We start from the raw sequence: 22,306 nt of genomic DNA on the forward strand, positions 1-22,306 counted from the left end.
TCTCGCTGGACAGCCATCCACTCCGTGGCTGTTCAGTCGCTGGCAGAATCCGTCAGTGGGCATTTCTTAAACCTTTTCCAACATAAAAGTTGTTTGACGCCCAGTCCCCTCCTACTCTCCCTGCGCAGAAGTCTTCTGCACAGGGAGGGCGTGGGTAGCGGAGGACCTGTGCTCTCCCCGCTGGTGTCCAGTGAAGAGTCCCGGAGCCTGCTCTCTGCTTCCCCCATTGGCCCCCCTCTATCCCTGGTGTAGCGCTGATTTTCTTCCCCAACAGGAGACCTGCCTCTCTCCCTGCTTGGCCCCTCTCCAGCATCGCTGTGGAGCCTCGCCTCCTCCTCCTCTAGTTCCGATGGCAGTTCCCTGACACCACCTCATGAGAAGAGAAGACTCCCTGAAAAGACCCTGATGTTGGGAAAGATAGAGGGCACAAGGAGAAGGGGACGACAGAGGACAAGATGGTTGGACAGTGTTCTCGAAGCTACTAGCATGAGTTTGACCAAACTGCGGGAGGCAGTGGAAGACAGGAGTGCCTGGCGTGCTCTGGTCCATGGGGTCACGAAGAGTCAGACACGACTAAACGACTAAACAACAACCACAATGCTGCCATTTGAGAGCTGGAAAGAGCAGCCAGCATCACAAGGCTATGCCAGCCACTGAGGGTCACCAACAAATGTTCCCTAGACCTCCAGTTGTCTCCTTCATCATAGTTCAAAAAGAAATGCCAGTAGAGATGTGTATAAACTTCTGACTTTCTGCAAGAGACATAGCTCTGGGTTTGCATAAAAATTGTATTGAATTTCTGTTTGTCCCATTTACTCATGATTGATAAACTATAGGTCAAAACATTTGGCTCTTCCTTTGTAATTGTAGATGTAGAACCCTACACACCACATTCTTCTTTTGGCCAAATGATAATTAAAGGGAGCAAACCCACAAGATGACCAAAATAATTACGTTTCTTTAGATCAAGGCCATAATTAAAGCATCGCAGCTGGGGGTCAGGGGAGCACTGGAAGCTGCCAGGCCAAACTGCACACAAGTTAATAGGGAGAAACGGAATGAAAGGTTTTGGGTACAGTTGTGCTATAACTTCACCACTTGCTTTCTGCTGAAGCAACCACAGGAGAGACAAAACTGCACTGCAGGGTATAACAATTTGGTAAACCCAGTAGGTATTGGTGGTTATAAGTCCCATTCGGGAACCCAATATTAAAGGGATGACATAGCCCAGAAATTGTTGGTTAGCCTCATTATGAAGCAGAGAAGCCATACTCATAACAGAAGAAGCAACTTTAGGAGTTTGGAGGCTAGCAAACTAGCTATACTGTTACATTTCCACATGTGTCAATGCTGTATAGACATTGCAGTCTTTCGACTCTCATGGCTTAACTTTCATGACCACCCAATATTTTTTTTCCCTTGCCCCCCTCAAAAAAAAAAATAGTCGTGAAATGATAAGGCTTCCCTAGATTTCTCTGCATGGCTACAGGAAACCTGAGGCACCTGGTGACAAGAGGGAAACTAATGCCTGGTGCTTGCCATAGAAAACACAGACTGCCTCTTCCAGAAGGCCATGCCTGGTGGACTTTTCTTTGCCAACCAAGTTTGTGCAGCAGCTGGGACGATGGAATAAAAACTTGCCCGCAATATCTTTGCTTAGCTTTATTTTAAGTAATAATCAAACAGCTGCAAAACACCCCTTCTCACCACTACACCCTCCCCCAGTCATTAACCGAATTCTTTAACACTACACTAGTCAATTAGTAAGTCAAACAGAGAGTACAAAATAAGAGAGTAAGATAGCAAGATATGAGACGAAGCATTTGGTCAACTTAAATACAGTATTCAAAATAATCAATTATCCTATCACATCGCTGCATTCAGTGCAGCAGGTAAACTCCCCCTGCTAGTTAGGCAAATTGCTAACATACCACAGGTGTGCTGAACTGTTGATAGCTCACAGGTGTGCTGCTATGCAGGCTAAGATTGCAAGCACACACACCTCTCTGAGTAGCACCACTGACCACATTAATATTAAGAAAACCTAACAATGCCCCTGTGCTGCCCACTCAGCTGTTCCTTGATACGGTCTCAGCAAACAGCAATAGCAATTTAGCTCAAGGAGTTCTTTCCATTAAAAAAAATAGCTTAAACCTTCCATATTGGTGTCTCTGAGGCAGTTTACTACACTTCGATTTGCAAGAAGCCTTAGTGCTTTCACAGTTTTGGGCAACTCATTCCCTTCCAGAGAAAAAAAAAATAGTGTGCCAGCTGAAACATTTCTACCCAGAGACTCAGGTGCCCTGTAAATGCTAGGCTAGAGATGCATAACATTTCACAGAGGAAAACAGGGGCACTCCTGTCCCTGAGAGGGTGGCGCTAGGGATGGAAGCTGGCAGCCCATGTAGAAAGGAGGGAGGGGGGAAATAGGGCAGAGGGTGGTGGATGTTAAGTTGTGGGTGAACATATCAGACGACACAGCGATTCTTCAAACAGCTCTTGTTTATTCACAGGCCAGAACAGAACTGAACTGAACGTGTCCAGAGGAGGGCAACCAAAATGGTCAAAGGCCTGGAAATGATGCCTTATGAGGAACGGCTAAGGGAGCTGGGCATGTTTAGCCTGGAGAAGAGGAGGTTAAGGGGTGATATGATAGCCATGTTCAAATATATAAAAGGATGTCACATAGAGGAGGGAGAAAGGTTGTTTTCTGCTGCTCCAGAGAAGCGGACACGGAGCAATGGATCCAAACTACAAGAAAGAAGATTCCACCTAAACATTAGGAAGAACTTCCTGACAGTAAGAGCTGTTTGACAGTGGAATTTGCTGCCAAGGAGTGTGGTGGAGTCTCCTTCTTTGGAGGTCTTTAAGCAGAGGCTTGACAACCATATGTCAGGAGTGCTCTGATGGTGTTTCCTGCTTGGCAGGGGGTTGGACTCGATAGCCCTTGTGGTCTCTTCCAACTCTATGATTCTATGATTCTATGAAGGGTTCAGCCAGCCTGCTTATATAGAGCTCCACTACAACGCAACAGTAACCATTTTCTGTAACTATCCAATCACTGAACATCACTTTCAATCCCTTATTTGCATATATGGACCTGAGTGAAAACTATCTACAGTATTCCCCTGCTGGCCCAGGGTGAGAACTTCAGTACATAACAGTGGAGATCCAAAATTAGGATATTGAAGGATAGGGGGTTCCCTGGGGAGGGGCTCCAAAAAGCACAATAGAGTCACAGTATTTCACCATCTTCTCCTCTGAGTGACCCCACTGTTTCTTTGTTCTTCCTTTTGCTACGAACATACCCATAAAAGCCTTTTTTGTTGCTTTTAACCTCTCTAGCATCAGACCACATCACGTCCGACAATATTCCAGATGACCTGTGTGTTCTTAGGAGGATGCACTTCTTCACTCAGCACATGGAATTCACTTTCACAGGGCGTGATGTTGACCACCAACTCAGATGCCTTTATAACAGGATGAGTCAACGTCCTGGAGAATAAGCTACTAGTCATGACGGCCGTATCCTGCTACCTCCATGACCACAGGCCACATGCCTCAGAATACCAGCCACTGGGGAACAGCCGCTGGAGGAGGCCACTGCACCCAGTCCCAGTGGGCTTCTCGTGGAGGTCATTGAGCTGGCCATTGTGGGGAAAAGGAGACCGGACTGGACAGGCCTTTGCCCTGATCCGCCAGTGCTCTGTTCTCTCCTACCAATTTCAGATGGATGCTTAACAAGAAAGGGGACAAGATGGAACCCTGTGATTCCCAACTGGATAAATGCCTGTTTTGTTTTTTAAGAAAAAATAAAGTAATACTAATCAGAAAGTAATCAGAATGGAGTCTTTCTGAACATGTGCAGAGTACACCACTGAATAATGAGAAGAACTTCTGAGTCAGAAGTCTGGGCATTTGCATGCTTTTCTTAGGAGAAGAACAGGATATAAACAAACAAACAATAGTCTTGGGTTTTGGCACCTCTAAGTATTCATTATAACTTGGAATGCTCTTTATTCAGAGAAATCCACATGAGATTTGAAGGCATTCTAGCTATGCAATTTCTGTTGGTTTCAGAGATAAGAGCTGCAATATCACACATGGAAAAAGCTTTTGAACAGAATATTTTGTTAGAAGGGAGTCTATATAGATTTAGCTGCTTCTAATGAACTCCAGAAGATTTCCAGAGATGACATCAATAGAATTGAATTGGACTGTCTCTAAATGGTTCTGCAAAACCCTTGCTATCTGGGTTACAAATATAACTACAAATACCATTAAGAATGTAACATTTTTTATCATTTCTTTAAATATTAATCTGTATGTTGCAGTCTATTTTTCACAGAGACAGTAAAACCACCTAATAGCCTCTGAGTGTTGTGTGAGGATCTCACTTTACGTAAGCATCCTGTCTAGTGGGGAAATAATTCCCTATTCCAAAAGCAGAGAAGGCTACTTGCTACGTGTTCAGAATTTCCCATAGCATTACATCATCACTGGAGGGGCCATAATGTTCCACTCCGATTTTTATTTATTTAGCATTATATTACCATTATTTATATCCCACCTTTCAGGATGGACACAAATCTTTCCAAGGCAGTTGTCAAGCAACATTAAAATGGGGGGGGGGGGGACTTACAGTTTATTCTGTATTAAGAAATAAGAACTGTAGACAATTCCCTGTAGGACAGTTTGCACTCATATCAGCACCCCCCTGTGATGGGCAGCTGCGGAAGAGAGATGTAGAGCCAACCCCCAAGTTCACAGTGGTCCTTGGAGAAGCTCACCTGGCCTGGCTGGGGTGATGCGCAAAGGGGGGGGATGTGCATCTCGGAACAGAGCACAGCATCCTTGGCAACACATCAGGATTCCCCAGTAGGGGAATCCAAGAGGAAAAGGTTGCCCCATCTAAAAAGTTTGAAAACCACTGGAAGCTCCTTAGCAGACATATCGGAATCTCTAATATGGTGCCTGGTTCGGGCATTAAGAAGTAGTTTTAACACTTCTGGTTTGCGGAACATAACCAGAATTTAGCGCTCTTCAAGCATTATTCACGTAAAGGGGCAACACAAATGGGAGACATTGTCGTGCCTTTGCCCCTTCATTGTGAGGCTTGTGATGGCTTCATGTGTGCAGTTTGTGTGCTTACCTATGAGCAGCCCTGCGAAAAAGTTCAAGCAGTTTAGAAAACCCATGAGATGGCTCTTGCCTTGTGAGACAGGGAGTATCTATAGCAGGGGTCAGCAAACTTTTTCAGCAGGGGGCCAGTCCACTGTCCCTCAGACCTAGTGGGGGGGCCAGACTATATTTTGCAAAAAAATATATGAACAGATTCCTATGCCCCACAAATAACCCAGAGATGCATTTTAAATAAAATGACACATTCTACGCATGTAAAAACACACTGATTTCTGGATCGTCCGTGGGCCGGATTCAGAAGGCGATTGGACCGGATCCAGCCCCCGGGCCTTAGTTTGCCTACCCATGATCTATAGGATCTCTGAGCCTAACCCAAATTCTCTCCAAATGGGAGCCTTTCCATTTCTTTTCTTCGTGTGCTTTAGAAAATGTATGTTTACTGCCTCCATCCATCATAATAGCTTTGATCTGAACCCTCTAAATCAGCCTGGAAAAACAGCTCATGTGCAAAGTTCAGTTCTATGACCTTATTCCCTTTTAGCCTCTGTCTTCAGCTGCGTGTGGCTTTATTATCACAGCTGTTGCTCATGCTGAACAAGAGGACTTGCAATCACCAGGGTCTGTATGTGAGAATAGATAAGGCCAAGCAGAGAATTTTGGGTGGGGGCAGGAGTGACACTCTCTCCATCATGATCATCTTTGTTTGTTTAAGGGAAAACAAATATGATAGTTCCAAGCCACCTGGAGTTGTTCCATTAACGTCGTTATCCCTGTGCAGATGCTTCATTCAGGCGTAGATTAACACGTGGAGGCTGAGGTGGGCATCGAATCATGGCTGCTGGCACCAACCTTAATAGAAGGGGCTTAGGTAAATGCGTCCGGATGTGCATCTTATTGCACAGTCCATAATTTGCACCAGAAAAAGAGAATTCACGCCTGCCTACGCACAAAGACCCTTCCACAAGCAGAACTTTCAACATGCAGGAGTCCAAGCTGAGGCCAGAAGATGCCATCCAATCTCCCTCCACTCCCCCATCCCATCTGTGTATGTATGTGTACACATCTGCCAATTTTGGTTCCTCTTGGCTTCTCATTTTTTCATTATTAAGTTCACTTCCCAGCATAGAATCATAGAACTGTCCCTCCAACTCTAGAGGGACCACGAGGATCATCTAGTCCAACCCCCTCCAATACAGGAATATTTTGGCCCATGAGCCTGAGATTATTTATCTCATGCTCTACCAACTGGGCTTTGGTTTAAGGTCCTCATAAAAATCCACCAGCATTTTAGTGCAGATTTATCCTAATTTACAGGATGCGGGTGGCGCTGTGGGTTAAACCACAGAGCCTAGGACTTGCCGATCAGAAGGTCAGCGGTTCGAATCCCTGTGACAGGGTGAGCTCCCGTTGCTTGGTCCCTGCTCCTGCCCACCTAGCAGTTCGAAAGCACGTCGAAGTGCAAGTAGAGAAATAGGTACCGCTCCGGCAGGAAGGTAAACGGCATTTCCGTGCGCTGCTCTGGTTTGCCAGAAGCGGCTTAGTCCTGCTGGCCACATGACCCGGAAGCTGTACGCCGGCTCCCTCGGTCAGTAAAGTGAGATGAGCACCGCAACCCCAGAGTCATCCACGACTGGACCTAATGGTCAGGGGTCCCCTTTACCTTTACCTATCCCAGGGGTCTGCAACCCGCGGCTCCGGAGCCGCATGTGGCTCTTTTACACCTTTGCCGCGGCTCCGAGGTGGATACTAGTGAGGGGAGGAGGCGCATTGTGCGCCCCGACACTCCCCACTGTGGCGGGCGCTGTACTGGCTGTGACGTCGCATGGGGGCGGTGCGTGCGTTAGTCACGCACCGTCCCGACGTCACCATCCCGCCCGCCCGCTACATTGTAAGGGGCATGTACGCTGGTCACTGCATTGAAAGGGGCCATGTACGCTGGTCACTGTTTTGAAGGGGAGTGAAGAACACACACACACACAAAAGGTAACTTGTTAATTTAACGTTTATTTCTATGAGGAGGAGTAATTCTGAGGGGTCAGACAAAGAAATAATAAAAAAGGGACAAAAAAGTTATTTTTATAATGACAAGTTTTGCGGCTCCCAGTTTTTTTTTCTTCGGAAACAGGTCCAAGTGGCTCTTTTTGTCTTAAAGGTTGCAGACCCCTGACCTATCCTAATTTACATGTTTTATTTCCATATTATAATGTATTATAATGCTATATTCAGTAATACCTTCACTGGCGGTTTTTAAGCAGAGGTTGGGTCAGGGATGCTATAGTGGAGATTCCTGCATTGAAGGGGCTTTGACTAGAGGACCCCTCGGGGTTCCTTGCAACTCGATGATTCTATTATCCTAATATACATATATTTATGTACGCTTTACCATAGTATAAATATTTTTCTACAAATTAAATGGTTGGAGAATTGCATTCCAGAATCTGGAGAAGTGTGAATTTTGAAATTGTTGTTTTATAAAATGTGACTCTTGTAGTTTCACATTCAAACGTAAACTGAATCAAATCTCATCCACTCCCAATCTGCACGCAGATTCAACAGGGTCTAAAGTGGAATCCAAGGTCAATATGGAGATTCCTGCTTAGGCAAAGCATCGGAGGAATTTTGTGGGAACTAGAAAGCAGCAGCTCGATAAAACAAGTGACATTCTGTGCCTATGTATGTATGAAGAACAGAGAGAGATGAGGGACTGTTCTACGTATCCTTACGTGATGTTTGTAAATCAAACTAGCACTGGACAGGTTTGAAAATCCAGGGATGGTGGGCCTCTCCATGCATTGGTAAGGCTTGAGACCAGAGCTGCCTCAGAATGCTGCTTGAAGTTGAATGTCAAACTCAGCACGAGTCTGTCTTATGCTAGCAATGTTTTCATTCATTTTTACAACAATTAATACACTACTTCACTACAATAGTCTCTAAGTGGTTTGCAAAGAAACAATATAAAAATCAGAATCAGTTAACACTAAAATCAAACCAATTAAAATTCCTTCTGGAATTCTTATTTTTATTATTTTTCATCAAATGAGTTAACCAGCACTGTATCATATTCACTTATTATGAGAAATTTTACTTTCAGCTTCATTTATATATATATATAAAGTTAAGTACTATGGCATTTTCCTTTCTGTTTCATATACCGTATTTTTTGCCCTATAGGACGCACTTTTCCCCCTCCAAAAATGAAGGGGAAATGTGTGTGCGTCCTATGGGGCGAATGCAGGCTTTCGCTGAAGCCTGGAGAGCGAGAGGGGTAGGTGCGCACCGACCCCTCTCGCTCTCCAGGCTTCAGGAGAGCCGCAGCGCCAGCCCCACAAGGTCGGGGGACAGCGGGGAGGCGGAACGCCACCATCCCACTGTCTCCCGATGTGGTTTGGAGGCTGACGGCCGGGACACGCGTGCTTCTCCCCGCCGCCAGCCCCGCAAGCTCCGGGGACAGCGGGGAGGCGCAGCGTGTCTTCCCGCTGTCCCCAGACCTGGTCTGCAGGCGGGCGGTGGGGAGAAGAGCGCTTCTCCCCGCTGCCTGCCCCGCAAGCTCCGGGGACAGCTGGGAGGCGCAGCGTGTCTTCCCGCTGTCCCTGGACCTGGTCTGCAGGCGGGCAGCGGGGAGAAGAGCACTTCTCCCCGCTGCCGGCCCCACAAGCACCTGGGGGGGAAATAAATTTTCCCCCCTTTATTTCCCCCCCAAAAAACTTGGTGCGTCCTATGGGCCGGTGCGTCCTATGGGGCGAAAAATACGTTATGTAATAACTTGCATCACTGGCATTATATACACGCCAGGACTCTTTTGTTTGTTTCTTGTACAAGGTTCAAACACAACCATCGTCTGCCTAACTTAAAATGGTTCACTTCAGCTCACCCCAACCATAAACTGATCTGAACAATTTTGTTACAAAGGTTGCACACCACCTGCAATCTCCACCGAGAGGTTGCAAGATTCCAGGGGGTTCCAGGCTCTCACCCAGGGTCGTGTCTCCACTGGGAATCAAGCTGCAGCGGAAACTGTTGTGTCTTTAAGAAATATGGTTTATAAGCATAAATGTTCACCTGGGTCCACAGCATCCCCCATGCCTTTATCCCTGCCTGCCAAGGTCAGCCCCTGCATGGAGTTCTTCCTGCTTCCTCCTTCTCCTTCCCAGAAAACCCCTTGCCAAGCAACTCCTCCCAACCTGTCTGCTTACCCCCTCTCCAGACCACTGTTGTTTTTTAAAGGACATATTTTTCCTGTGTGACAGCATGTCTCCTGTAACCTCCCCCTGACTGGCAGAGAATCTCTTGCCCTGCTTAGGATTTTCATTGATGTGTTAATGACACGAGCAAGGCGGTGTGTGTGTGTGTGTGTGTGTGTGTGTGTGTGTGTGTGTCAGGTTGTCTGGGCAGCCCAGGACCTCCATACACACTGCCCAGTCTTGCACCCTGGAGAGATCATTTTGGTGCTGCTAATGCGGCGAAAACAATGCAGGAGGCAGCAGTTACGAGTTATAAGCTCAACCTGTGTAAGGCATGAGAATTATGGGTTGCCTTCATCAGTGGGAGAGATCATCGTGTCTCACTGGTCAGCTACTGCCTGTTTTAAGCTGTGCAGCCACCAGTTAATAGGGTGCTGACCCACCACTGCCCCCTGCTCAATGGGTACTTGGAGCTCAGAGTATCACTTGGCAAGCAGACCAGGCAACAAAGAAGATAACCCCCCCACACACACACCTAACAAGCTGAAACGCCAGGCCCATGTGTCCTGGCTTGTCCACGAACCTGCCACAAGTCAATGACTCATTCACCATGAGCTGAAAACCCTCAACATTGCCATTTCACAGGAGACCAGACTCGCTTTGAATGGCAGCCTACAACAGAAGAACTACACCTTCTTCTGGCAAGGAGGGCATCCAAAAAAACCATGTATTCATGGTGTAGTCTTCGCAGTGAGGAGCTGTCTGCAATAAAACTGCTAACCGGTGGGTTGCTTTCTCTCTTCCTCTCAACTACCTCCAGTCCGGTTAGCATCTTGAGTGTCTACATTCCCACTGACATACAGGTGAAGGAGCAGTTCTAGGAGGAACTAGACCAGGCTGTCAGGATGGTCTCAAACTGTGAACACCTTTTCTTGCTGGGAGATTTCAGTGCCCCAACTCTGGTTGGGGATGACCATCACACATAGGACAGCTGCATAGGCCACTTTGGCATTGGCAGCCATGAACAAGAACAGACAAAGGCTACTCTAGTTGTGCTGTATCACAATCTCTGCATCACAAACATGTTCTTCTCTACCAAAGCAAAACACTGAGTCTCCTAAAAACATCCAAGGTCAGGCCACTGGCACCAGCAGGACTTGATTGTCACCAGGCACTACCACGGAGCTACCACACTGCCACTCTCTGGTGGTGAGCAAGATCCATCTGCAGCCAAAGATGGCCTATAGCACAAAGCAGAAAGTGTGGCCTCGAATCAACGCTGCCAGAACAGGCTTACCTGAACTTTGTGAACACTCATTTGATTCTGCTGAACAAGCACTACTGAACTGCCCTGAGAGTAGATTCATTGAAGCCAGTGGGTAAGAATGAATTAAACCTGTTGATTTCAATTGGTCTCCTCTGATTATGTCTATGGCCACTGTAATGGCTTTAGGGGTTGCTTGTGCGTAAATAGCCGCCGCTCTGGGCTAGGTTGGCTGGTTAAACCATTTCTCGCTGGACAGCCATCCACTCCGTGGCTGTTCAGTCGCTGGCAGAAACTGTCAGTGGGCGTTTCTTAAACCTTTTCCAACATAAAAGTTGTTTGACGCCCAGTCTCCTCCTACTCTCCCTGCGCGGAAGTCTTCTGCGCAGGGAGGGCGTGGGTAGCGGAGGACCTGTGCTCTCCCCGCTGGTGTCCAGTGAAGAGTCCTGGAGCCTGCTCTCTGCTTCCCCCATTGGCCCCCCCTCTATCCCTGGTGTTGCGCTGATTTTCTTCCCCAACAGGAGAACTGCCTCTCTCCCTGCTTGGCCCCTCTCCAGCATCGCTGTGGAGCCTCGCCTCCTCCTCTAGTTCCGATGGCAGTTCCCTGACAGCCACCAAGCAGAACCAGTCTTAGGCTGAGGGTTCTTAAAATAAGTTGCTGGTTTTTGTGTGTTTTTTGTGTATTTCTGCAAACCACAGGGTTTCACCAAGGAAATGGATGACTGCCTCTTGTTTCTCAGCTTCCTCACTATACCCCTCTCAGCACTCACTAACTGAGCTCTCTATCAGAAGTAGTGATATTGCTTAAAAATAACCACAAGTACAATTTTGTTTTTTTTTATTTGTATTGTATAGGTGTTATTTTTATGCTGCATGTGGTAGGATTTCAGGTGTGATCACCACAAGGTTTATATTGTATTATTGTAATAAACTTTGGGTTTTGATTTTTAGCGCCAAGTTCTTTAAGATATGCTTGTCATTCAATGTTAATGTAATAATAAATGGGTTTTGCTGTTTGAAGCATTGACACCTAGCTTCCTTTTGCACATGACAGTTCATCCCCAGTTATGGATGGGATGGTAGTGGGTTTTTTTGTTTTTTTGTTTTGGTCCTACCAAATACCCCTGGTTTTTAAGGTTTTTAGCGAGAATGGGAGGGTCTTGCTGAGCACTAGGTGATTAAGCACATACCTTATAACTTGGGCAGGGGAAAATAGTGCTGAAGAATCCTGGGCCTTTCACCAGGAAACAGCACAACCCAATTAATTGTGAGCTCAGTTTAATGTCTGGTGACGAAGGAACATCGGAGCAAATGAGATGGCCTGGCACATTCAGCTGGCCTCCCGCACAGGAATGTGACCATTGCCCACAACGAACATCCAGATTTTTTGGAACATTCTAGGTGGAGTCAGCCAGGCTCCAGTTAACCACTTTATATGAAGGGTGTTGGTTTGTTTTTTGAGGTGTACTCCGACATGCAAGATCGACCTGTTCTGAGAGAGGAAGAGGTGGGGCAGCCTTACATAGTTACTGTTACTGTTTTCCAACCTTTCCAACAGACTATGGCAAAGGCAGTGGAAAAAGGACTTCAGCTTTCCTTATAAAACACGGAGAAATCAAATTTTGTGAGGCCTGCTAGTGTGCTGTCAAACATTTAATTCATTATGCAGCAAAGGAAACACTTGAAGGTGTGGCACCCACCCACCCGAATTATAACACTGTGCATTTGTGCCCTTGTCGTCATTACATGCATTTCAAGAACTACCCACCCATATCCCAAATGGCAAGGATGACTCTCTGAAGAATTCAAGCAACACTCCCAGGGACTATAAATAACTGGCTGGGCCCATTTTGGCTACTGCTCTTTTCCTACTGGAATGGTGTGTCACCGGTGAATAATCTGGAGGAGGTCACCCCATAACAGAAAAGTTTTAAGCAAAGGACATTTCCCCCACCATAAACAGATTGGGAAATTTTATTCTGCCATCCCTTGCTATGCTGGCAGGACATGGTGACCACAGATTCCTTCGCATGAGCTGTTGCTGTTGTGGGGGTTCAGCATGTCCATCTCTTTGGCTTCAAGCTAAACTCTTATGGAGAAGACAAAATAAATACCCCCCACCCATGTTCTTCACTCTTATGACTCTTTTCCTTACATCTCCAAACCTTGTCCATGGTCCTGCCCTATCCATGCCTCGTTCCTCATTAGATGCCCCTTGGTGACCGCTTCTCCTCCAACCCCTTAACTTCCTGAAGGTGTCCAGTTTTTTCTCCTTCTCCATCCCTTCTCCCATATGCATGGAGCTCCTACCTTGCTGACGCAGCCATGCTGCTGCCTTTCTTCCTTGTTTCACAGCCTTTGGCTTTTCCTCTTAGTCTTCATTCCAAACTATAGCCAACAATCAAAGAAGGACTGTCCTGCAGGGGCTGGGCTGTGGGGAGCAATCTGGAGTGAGCCAGAAGCAGGGGGCCATGGGGACCTGCCAGTACCCAAAGACCAAGGCAGAACCGGAGGACAAAGCCCAAGGCAGAGTCAAGGTGCAATCCATCAGTCAGCACCAAAGGATAGCCAAGGCTGCAGAGACACACCTGAAGTTAGGAAGATCTTGTTGCTTAAGCAAGGCTCCATTGGAAGAGGAAGCAATTTCTCCCTTCCCTCTCTCTGTTGTACATTTCAGATGTAAGAACCTCAGGGGAAGAGATCTGCCTGAACTTTCCCTGTACAGTATGTCTGCTTGAAAGTACTGTACAGTGGTACCTCGGGTTAAGTACTTAATTCGTTCCGGAGGTCCGTACTTAACCTGAAACTGTTCTTAACCTGAAGCACCACTTTAGCTAATGGGGCCTGCTGCTGCTGCCGTGCCGCCGGAGCCCAATTTCTGTTCTCAACCTGAAGCAAAGTTCTTAACCTGAAGCACTATTTCTGGGTTAGCGTAGTATCTAACCTGAAGCATATGTAACCTGAGGTACCACTGTACTGAATTCATGATGCATATGGGGAGCCAGTCAATAGATTTGCGGGGAGAGATTTGCATGGCCCAATGGTCAAAACAAATTATGGGCCCAACAGCATTGTTAAAGCCAATTATGGCACCAAAGAGAGGTCAAGAGGTGTTTTTTTTATGTGGCGGAGGTGTAGGAAGGCTAAAGCATGCTCACAAATGGTAATCACGGTTATTAAGGAAGGTTCCAGGTTTAAGTGCCGTATTTTCCCACGTATAAGACGCCCCCATGTATAAGATGCCCCTATTTTGGGGGACTCCAATTTGAGAAAATGGGGGGAGATGGCTCAGAGTTGTTGAGCTTTTGGGGGGGGGTTGGCGAAAATCACTCACCAGACTGACAAACGCTGCCAATCGCACACGTCACAAAAGCCACAAAGCGTCTGCCCAATAGTCCATAGTCGCAAGCAGCCAGCAAGCGCAAGCACAATTGATGCAGTGGAAGCCAATTCACAGCAGCCACCATTCACCCACCAAATCACCGCTGACAACCTCCTGCTCACAGCTGCAACCATTTGCACGTCCCCCCCTATGCACTATCTGTGTATAAGACGAGCCCTGATTTTAAACATTATTTTATAGTAAAAAAAAACCTTGTCTACTACTACTACTACTATGCTTTCTAAACCAGCCATAGGTGTATGACTTGCTTAGCTTTTAAATACAAAGTTTCCAGGTTCTCTTGTTAATGGGTTTTAATGATGTTTTCACACCATGTGTGTCTTTCCCTTGCAATGTTCCACAAAAATGTGTTTTAAGGCAATCACACTCATGGGTGTGGCAGGATGGGAATGTATCTGAGTAGTAAAATTAATGAATTAATTAATTAATTAATTAATAATTGTGCCCTATCTTCTCTGCCCCCTCTTGGCTGCACCCATCCTCCCATCATCCTTTCGGCCCAAGCAATTTTCTCTGTGAGAACCCAAGCTAGGAAACTAGTGGTGGGAAATGGGGGAAGAACTACAACATTGTCTGAAAGCCCCATGAAGAAACAATGGGGAGAAAGGCAGACGAAGCCCCCCCCGACTGCCCCCCCAGGCAAGGCAAATATCAGGAAGCTTCAAACACAGTTACTGTATATACTATAGCAGGGATATCATTTGCCAAATCTTGGAAGCAGAGCCAGGTTCCTAGAAAGTAATAATTAATTAGAAAGATATGGAAACAGAGGGAAAATTTGAAATTAACAGGGATGATACAATCATATAAAATTACAAGGGGGAAATGAATAAATTGAATCCAACATCATATACAGTAGGCATATGATTTTTGGATTCCATTTATCCACTTCCTTCCTTGTCATTCACACATTCACACAGACACACATGTGTAACAGATTTAAGGTCAGATGGCTTGCTACTATAAAGGAAATTAATTCCTGCATAGTCATACATTTTTATAAGCAAGCATTTAAATATTCAAATATTTGATACTGAGATGTTGGAGATAATGTGTGTGTGTGTGTGTGTGTGTGTGTGTGTATTTGTTGTTTAGTCATGTCTGATGTCGTGACCCCATGGACCAGAGCACGCCAGGCACTCCTGTCTTCCACTGCCTCCCACAGTTTGGTCAAACTCATGTTAGCACCTTTGAAAACACTGTCCAGCCATCTCGTTCTCTGTCGTCCCCTTCTCCTTGTGCCCTCTATCTTTCCCAACATCAGGGTCTTTTCCAGGGAGTCTTCTCTTCTCATGAGGTGGCCAAAGTCTTGGAGCCTCAGCTTCAGGATCTGTCCTTCCAGTGAGTACTCAGGGCTGATTTCCTTCAGAATGGATCGGTTTGATCTCCTTGCAGTCCATGGGACTCTCAAGAGTCTCCTCCAGCACCAGAATTCAAAAGCATCCATTCTTCGGCGATCAGCCTTCTTTATGGTCCAGCTCTCACTTCCATACATCACTACTGGGAAAACCATAGCTTTAAGTATATGGACTGCCTTGTTGTGGCGATGGGGCTTGAATAACTCAGAGAAGCTATGAGCCATGCTGTGCAGGGCCACCCAAGACGGACAGGTCATAGTGGAGAGTTTTGACTAAACGTGATCCACCTGGAGCAGGAACTGGCAAGCCACTCCAGTATCCCTGCCAAGAAAACTCCATGGACCAAAACAACAGGTATATGTGTGTGCAAGGGAAATAAATATCTAATATACAGGTGACAACCCTTTCACATGGGGATTCCTTTTCCTGCCCCTGTGTGTGTCCAAGAGTGCCTCCCCTTGTTCTGCCCCACTCTGCCCCTCTTCTGCCTACATCTGGGGCCAAAAGGACCACGCGTTGGTGGACACACATCAATTGATCACGCCTAAAATGGTTGCTGCCTGTATATATTTCATCAAATCTTTAATATACAACAGTGATATTAAAGGTTTTGTATTAAAGTATCATAGAAATATAGGTTTATATAGTAAGAGGTGTTGTATCATACACTATCCTTACTAATACTGATATTGGCCTCAGAGTTTGTATGGCCTGTGTAATGCCTATATTTGTGACACCAAATATTAATTTTCTAAAGGATGCTTTTATTAAAAAATGCAGGGACAGATTTGGAGAGAAGACTAAGGTGTGAAATAGGAAGCGCAGAAGGAAGGAACTTGCCATACTCAAGTCCAGCATGGAGCACCATTTTGGCTGCAGGGAGAGAGAGGGCAATGGGTCGGGTTTTGCCGTGTTGTTCTGTGCTGAGAAAAGCAACATGGCAAGCGACTGAATGTGGGGATCAAGGAGGAAGAAGCATCCAAGGTACAGTCAACAGGGGGACTGATCATATGGTTGGTGGGCATGGGGCGTCATCCGGAGGAGGAAGAGGAAAGTCACACCCAGCTGAGCCCGGGGGGCTCTGCTGGAGTCATGGCTTTCTCAGTGCCAGCGCCCACAGAATCTCTGCAGATTCAGGTACACCCTATATTTTTAAATTTTAAAATATTTTAACTGAAACTCAGTTTAGAGCGGAGAGTGAGTGATTCACAATTTTTGAACATTTGTGGTGGAAATCCTGGTGTTATGGTTACTTTATTTCAAACAGAACCAGTTGCCATGGCCTATTGTATGACAGACTTTATATATGTCAGTTATCCCAGTGACATTGCAGAGATTACTCATGAATAAATATGTTTTCCAGGAACTGGGCTTTGTCCTTGGCAGGCCTTTGCCACGTGGCCAATGTATAGGCCAAAGACTACCAGGCCGATTCCTCACTTTGGCCGCTGTGATCTCAAACGTCCAGAGAAACCGTGTTTCCATTGCTTTCTCTTCTGTTGCTGCCATAAGGCTTGGTTCCCACCTTAACAAGGCCCCTCTATCATTTATTTTCTTAACATCTCACTTTATATTTCCATTTGCCCCAATTTTGAATTAATTTTTCAAACGTAACATTATGATGTTCAGATTTATTTTAAGATTCTTTGAGTTCGTTTCTGCCCCCAGCTTTCCTTGAACCCATTTGTAGCTTTTATCTAAAATGTTGGAATGAGAGCTCCAGTGGTCTGAAGACATGGTTGCCGCTAGGTAATTAAATGCCAGTTAAGTGCCTATGACAATCCCTAAGGGATCCCTTGTCTTTTGGTGTTTTTATCTGAGCAACACCCATGCTTTCTGAGAGATGCAAACATTTTACAAAGATGTGGGCTAAGCAAATACATATCTTTAAAGACCAATCCTTTTTATTCAGCACCCAACCTCATCTCCTATGCTGTGCAATGAAAAAAAACCCAATGTTTTTTCTTATGATAGATCCTTGAAATTGAGCAGCCCTTGACACTCAGCTGAACCTGCTGGTGCAAAGATGCAGAAAAACCTTCAGAATAAGCAAAACAAAATGCTTGAAACACCCTGAGAATAAACACCAAAAGTAAGTGATCTAACTGTTTAGCAACTATGCTCAGGTCCTATGGACAATGGAGTGTCCATAAGCTACAATCCCCATTTAGCATATTAAAAATACTTATCTTAATACAAATACTGGGTGAGGGGCACTTCTTCCATCCCTCTATTGTGAGAACGGTCTAGTCCTACTCTCTGCTTCCTGATCTTTAACCAGTTGCTGATCTCGAAGAGGACCTAACTACTTATCCCATGACTGCTAAGTTTGCTCAGGAGTGAAGTACACAATGCCTACTAGACCACCCTAAGTCGCATGGTTGCCGACACCCTTAAAGAACTGAAAAAAGTTATTCGAGTATGACACTAGAAACTAAAAAGGTATTTCCATTAGCTTTCTGCAGACAGCTATACAGGGTGAATAAAGGCATGGGTGGTGTGGGGTTTGCACCCACTGGTGTGCCGTTCTGGTCTGGGGAAGGAGCCCATGGAACAAGGTGCACCTGGTGTGGTCCATGTGGTGTTGGATCTGTGATGTAGGCTGGGAGGCACTCAGGCCCAGGAGGAGACCCCAGTGAGGGCCCCAGTTCTAGGTAGTGGGGGATCTGGTCCAGGGGCTCCTGCCTGCCAGCTTTGGATTTAATGCCCCTCTGGTCACCTGCAGCAGACTCTGAGTCAGAAACCAAATCTGGCTCCTTCGACAGTGACCCTGCAGCTTGTGACCAGCCCCTGCGAGGCTCTAGAGTCATTTGAACTGTCCTTCCCTGACCTGCCAGGCCTCGACTGGCTCTTCTGCACAGTGATACATATATATGATCTTTATGTATGTAGGCTTTGTTTCCAGGCTCTCTATCGTACATCTTTGAAGCTACAGATAATGTAAAGAGGTAAAGGCAAATGACCCCTGGGTATACATAATCTGGATATACAGATAATGCATGCAGAGGCTATATATTGTATATGCAGAAGCCTGTTCTTGAAACCCTGCATTCACCCTCCATACTTATTGCACATGGCAGGAGTCTGCTCCCAATAGAAGAGCTGGAGGCAGTGCTGGCATATCAGAGAAGTTGGTTGAAGTAATGTTTCCTATAGGAAACAGAGGGCTTTCCATTATCTCTGCTCTCTATGAAATGCTCAAGCTAGTGCCAGTAGAGCAACATCCAAGATGGGAACTTCTCTCCTGGTGTCCCGCTGCTTTTTAAGCAGAAGGGAAAGAGAGTTCTCTGGCTTGCTTGCAAACATCAGCCATGGAAATTATAGTCCAAAGAACCTTGCACATTTCCACCTGACTGAGATCTCTTTCCCCTCTTTTCTACTTTTTCTCATAGGATGCGATCCTGAACACAGTTTCCTAGCTGCTCCCTAGTGTGCAGCATCCGAAATGTCCTTCTAACTATGCTCCAGATGGTTTGATTTATGCAATAATCTAAAAGTTGTTTTTCAGAATATTAAGGAATTTGAGCTAGCCCGCAGAGTGCTGGATTAGTCATACTGAGAGCCTCATGAGGTTTATGACAGAATCTTTCCAGACTAAATGGTTTGTGAGTTTCAACCACCAAACCAAGGGACTGTACTGTTTGCATTGTATAGCTTAAATTAGTGGAAATGCTAATTTGTAGATAATTGTATAGCATCACGTCGGGAAGCTTGAGGATTTTGTTCAGCCATAATTTAAAGTTAGCTGATCTGATTCACACTTCCCAGAATAATAGGAAGATTGCAAGCACATTCTCCCAGTATTTTGGTATGGGTCTTAGTGCATAAAAGATACCAAAATACATATAATAAGCATACAAAAACAATGCAAAATGGTCAAAACAAAAAAAAAAATTCCTTCCAGTAGCACCTTAAAGACCAACTAAGTTAGTTCTTGGTATGAGCTTTCGTGTGCATGCACACTTCTTCAGATACACTGAAACAGAAGTTGCCAGATCCTTCTATATAGTGAGAAGGTGGGGAGGGGTATTACTCAGAAGGGTGGTGGGAATGGGTGATTGGCAGATAGCTGTGATGAGCCTGTTGACGACTCTTAACGACTGCAATAGGTCTTACAGGAAAAAGCAAGGGGTGAGAAGGTGAAAAATGGCTTTGTCGTGTATAATGAGATACTTCTGTTTCAGTGTATCTGAAGAAGTGTGCATGCACACGAAAGCTCATACCAAGAACTAACTTAGTTGGTCTTTAAGGTGCTACTGGAAGGAAAAAAATTTTTTTGTTTTGACTATGGCAGACCAACACGGCTACCTATCTGTAAATGCAAAATGGTGTGTGTGTGTTTTAAAAAAGCCCTGCTGAATTATGTGGAAACAGGACAGAATTGGGCGTAGCGTGCCCAAATGACACTACACAGAAACTGATTGATCCCTCTATCCCTAGATTCCCTCCATTGCAGATAATGAAAACAGCTTTGCAAGAGAAGTTGAACAGGCCAGATATACACCTAGGCTAAAAGAGAGCTGGTTTATTCCAAGTTCACCTTTATAAAACAACTTCAGCATATCTGAAATTTGTGTTTTAAAGATGTAGGACAAAAATAAGAGCAAAGGAGAGCCTATGAAGCCATTGAAATCTTGGCACTGCTCAGGCCAAGCTGCTATTTCTGTGTTAAGGGAAATGTAGTCTAGAAGGCACAAATTAATGTAGAGCTTGAAATAAATTATTCCAAAGTTTCCTCTGTGAAATGCGTTTTTAAAAGATTATGTCATTTACTATATGAGCTTCGTTCTCATATTGTGGGAGAAGTATATTTTTATACTTTAAAATGTTAAGACACATAAGTGTATATCTAATAATAATAATAATAATAATAATAATAATAATAATAATAATTTATTATTTATACCCCGCCCATCTGGCTGGGCCTCCCCAGCCACTCTGGGCGGCTTCCATAAAAACCAAAAATACAGTAAAATATCACACGTTAAAAACTTCCCTGAACAGGGCTGCCTTATATTAAAAACTTGTATCTGTTTAATACAGAGTCCACAGAGTCCCTGGAATTGCTGTTTGATAAGAAATGGTGGGAATTCCGTGTCAGACTCAACAGTTCCCATTATTCCCAGAGGAGAAGGAAGGATTTTTAAAGCAGTTGGAGTCTGTGGTTAAAGTGTTAGAACAGAACTCTGGAAACTTATCCCAACCCTTAGGCAAGCCACCCACATTTAAAAAGTATCCCAGCAAAGGCTGACTAAGGTTTTTTATGGCAAGAGGTGGGGGCACAATCTCCCTTTACAAATTCTTCCACTACTAAATTGTTAATAATTTTCTTCCCACGATGCTTAACCCAAGTCTGCAGTCATGTAATTAAATTATATTGTAACTTGTTCTGTCCCCAAAAGATTTAGTGAATAATTGTTCTTGTTTAAGGAACTGGGGGTGGCCAACACACACAAACAAACCGCATTGGTTCAAATCCCTGCCTAGCTGTGGAAGCTTGCTGGGTGTCCTCGAGCCTGTCACTATTGGGACTGCTTGCAGACAATATGGACAATGTGGCAGCCTCCCACTCCATGTACGGAAGCCAAGGGGAAGGGGTGGCCTGTCCCATTTTGCCACCTGAGGTGAGGTGGGAAGGTGCTGGCAGGACAGCAAGGAAGGGGTTGGTGGTCACTCAGATATGTCAAATAAGATTGAGCAGAAGGAAAAAAAGGCAAAGGCACTGTGTCTGCTCAACTTTCTCCTCTGCTGGAGCACAACTTGGCTGCTTTGGAGAATTCACTGGACTGTGACTTTGGGGCTGACCCCAGGTGTTCCAACCCTGAATCTTCTGCTGAGGGCAGAACCTGACTGTGCAGATTGACTTTGGACCTTGCTCATTGTATTGGACCTGGACCGATATTTGACCCCTTGGATGGTCTGCCTCCTCTCTAGTGTTGCTCTTGGGGCTGTGAGCACCATCAGGATTTACCTCTGGGTATGCCGGGGTTCAGGACACTTACCAGGGTTGTGTGGTTATGGCTTCCAGCAAGATCTCTTGAGATCTCACAGAGTTCTCATGACATCTTGGCAGAAGCCACTGCCCCACGGGATTCTGCAACCCAAGGCGGCTGCTTCAGCCAGGTGGACCAGCAGCTGAATCTGATTTCAGCCAAGAGGTTGGGACAGGATGCTCCACTACACCTGAGCAAATCAGGCTAGCTTAGAAGGAGAGGTCAGGCTGTGCGGCAGAGACAACAGTGATCTCCAACCAAGGAGAAGTGTGTGGCTCAGAAGGAAAGGTGAGAGGCACAATGGCTTCAGTCTCACCTCCAGCATCTGCTGCCTGAGGTGCCACCTCACTCAGCCTATTGGTAGGGCCAGCCATGGTCAATGGGCCAGATTCAATGGATTGGCTGCTCTAGCCAGAGCCAGCGCAATGAGTCCCACTAGTGCAATGGCGCTTCCTCCCCACAGTGCCCCCATCAGCTCAGGTATGTGTGTTGAGAGAACCCCCAAAACAGTAGGGGCAGGCGAGGGTGTATCATTGCATCTGGCAAGCAGAAACTCCTGCCCTGGTGGAGCAACCTCCTTAGCTCTACCTGGAATTCCACCAAGTGTCTCTAAGCACCACCTGTCTTACGGGGGGGGGGGGGCAAAAGACCAAACCCTGAATTCCCTGGAAGGAGTGTGGGATTAAAGAAATGCAACAAAGAACTGTGTTGTGATTGCAGTTCAAAGTAAGGCTCTCCTCCAACAAGCCATTTCTCTCAACCTCTAAAGACAGAACTTCTGCCAAAACATGTAAAATAGATGTCCCCTGACCTCTTGCCTGAAAACTCCCCATTGTGTGTAAAGTAATATTAATAATTATTTATGCAGCTTATTTCAGATGACCCATATACATTATTTCAGTAATAATATTTGCATCACCTATGTTAATTATTTCCTGTCAGAGCAGCAATTTAGCTCCATAATT

The sequence above is a fragment of the Podarcis filfolensis genome (assembly GCF_964270895.1).
Source record: "Podarcis filfolensis genome assembly, chromosome: 1".
NCBI lineage: Eukaryota > Metazoa > Chordata > Lepidosauria > Squamata > Lacertidae > Podarcis > Podarcis filfolensis.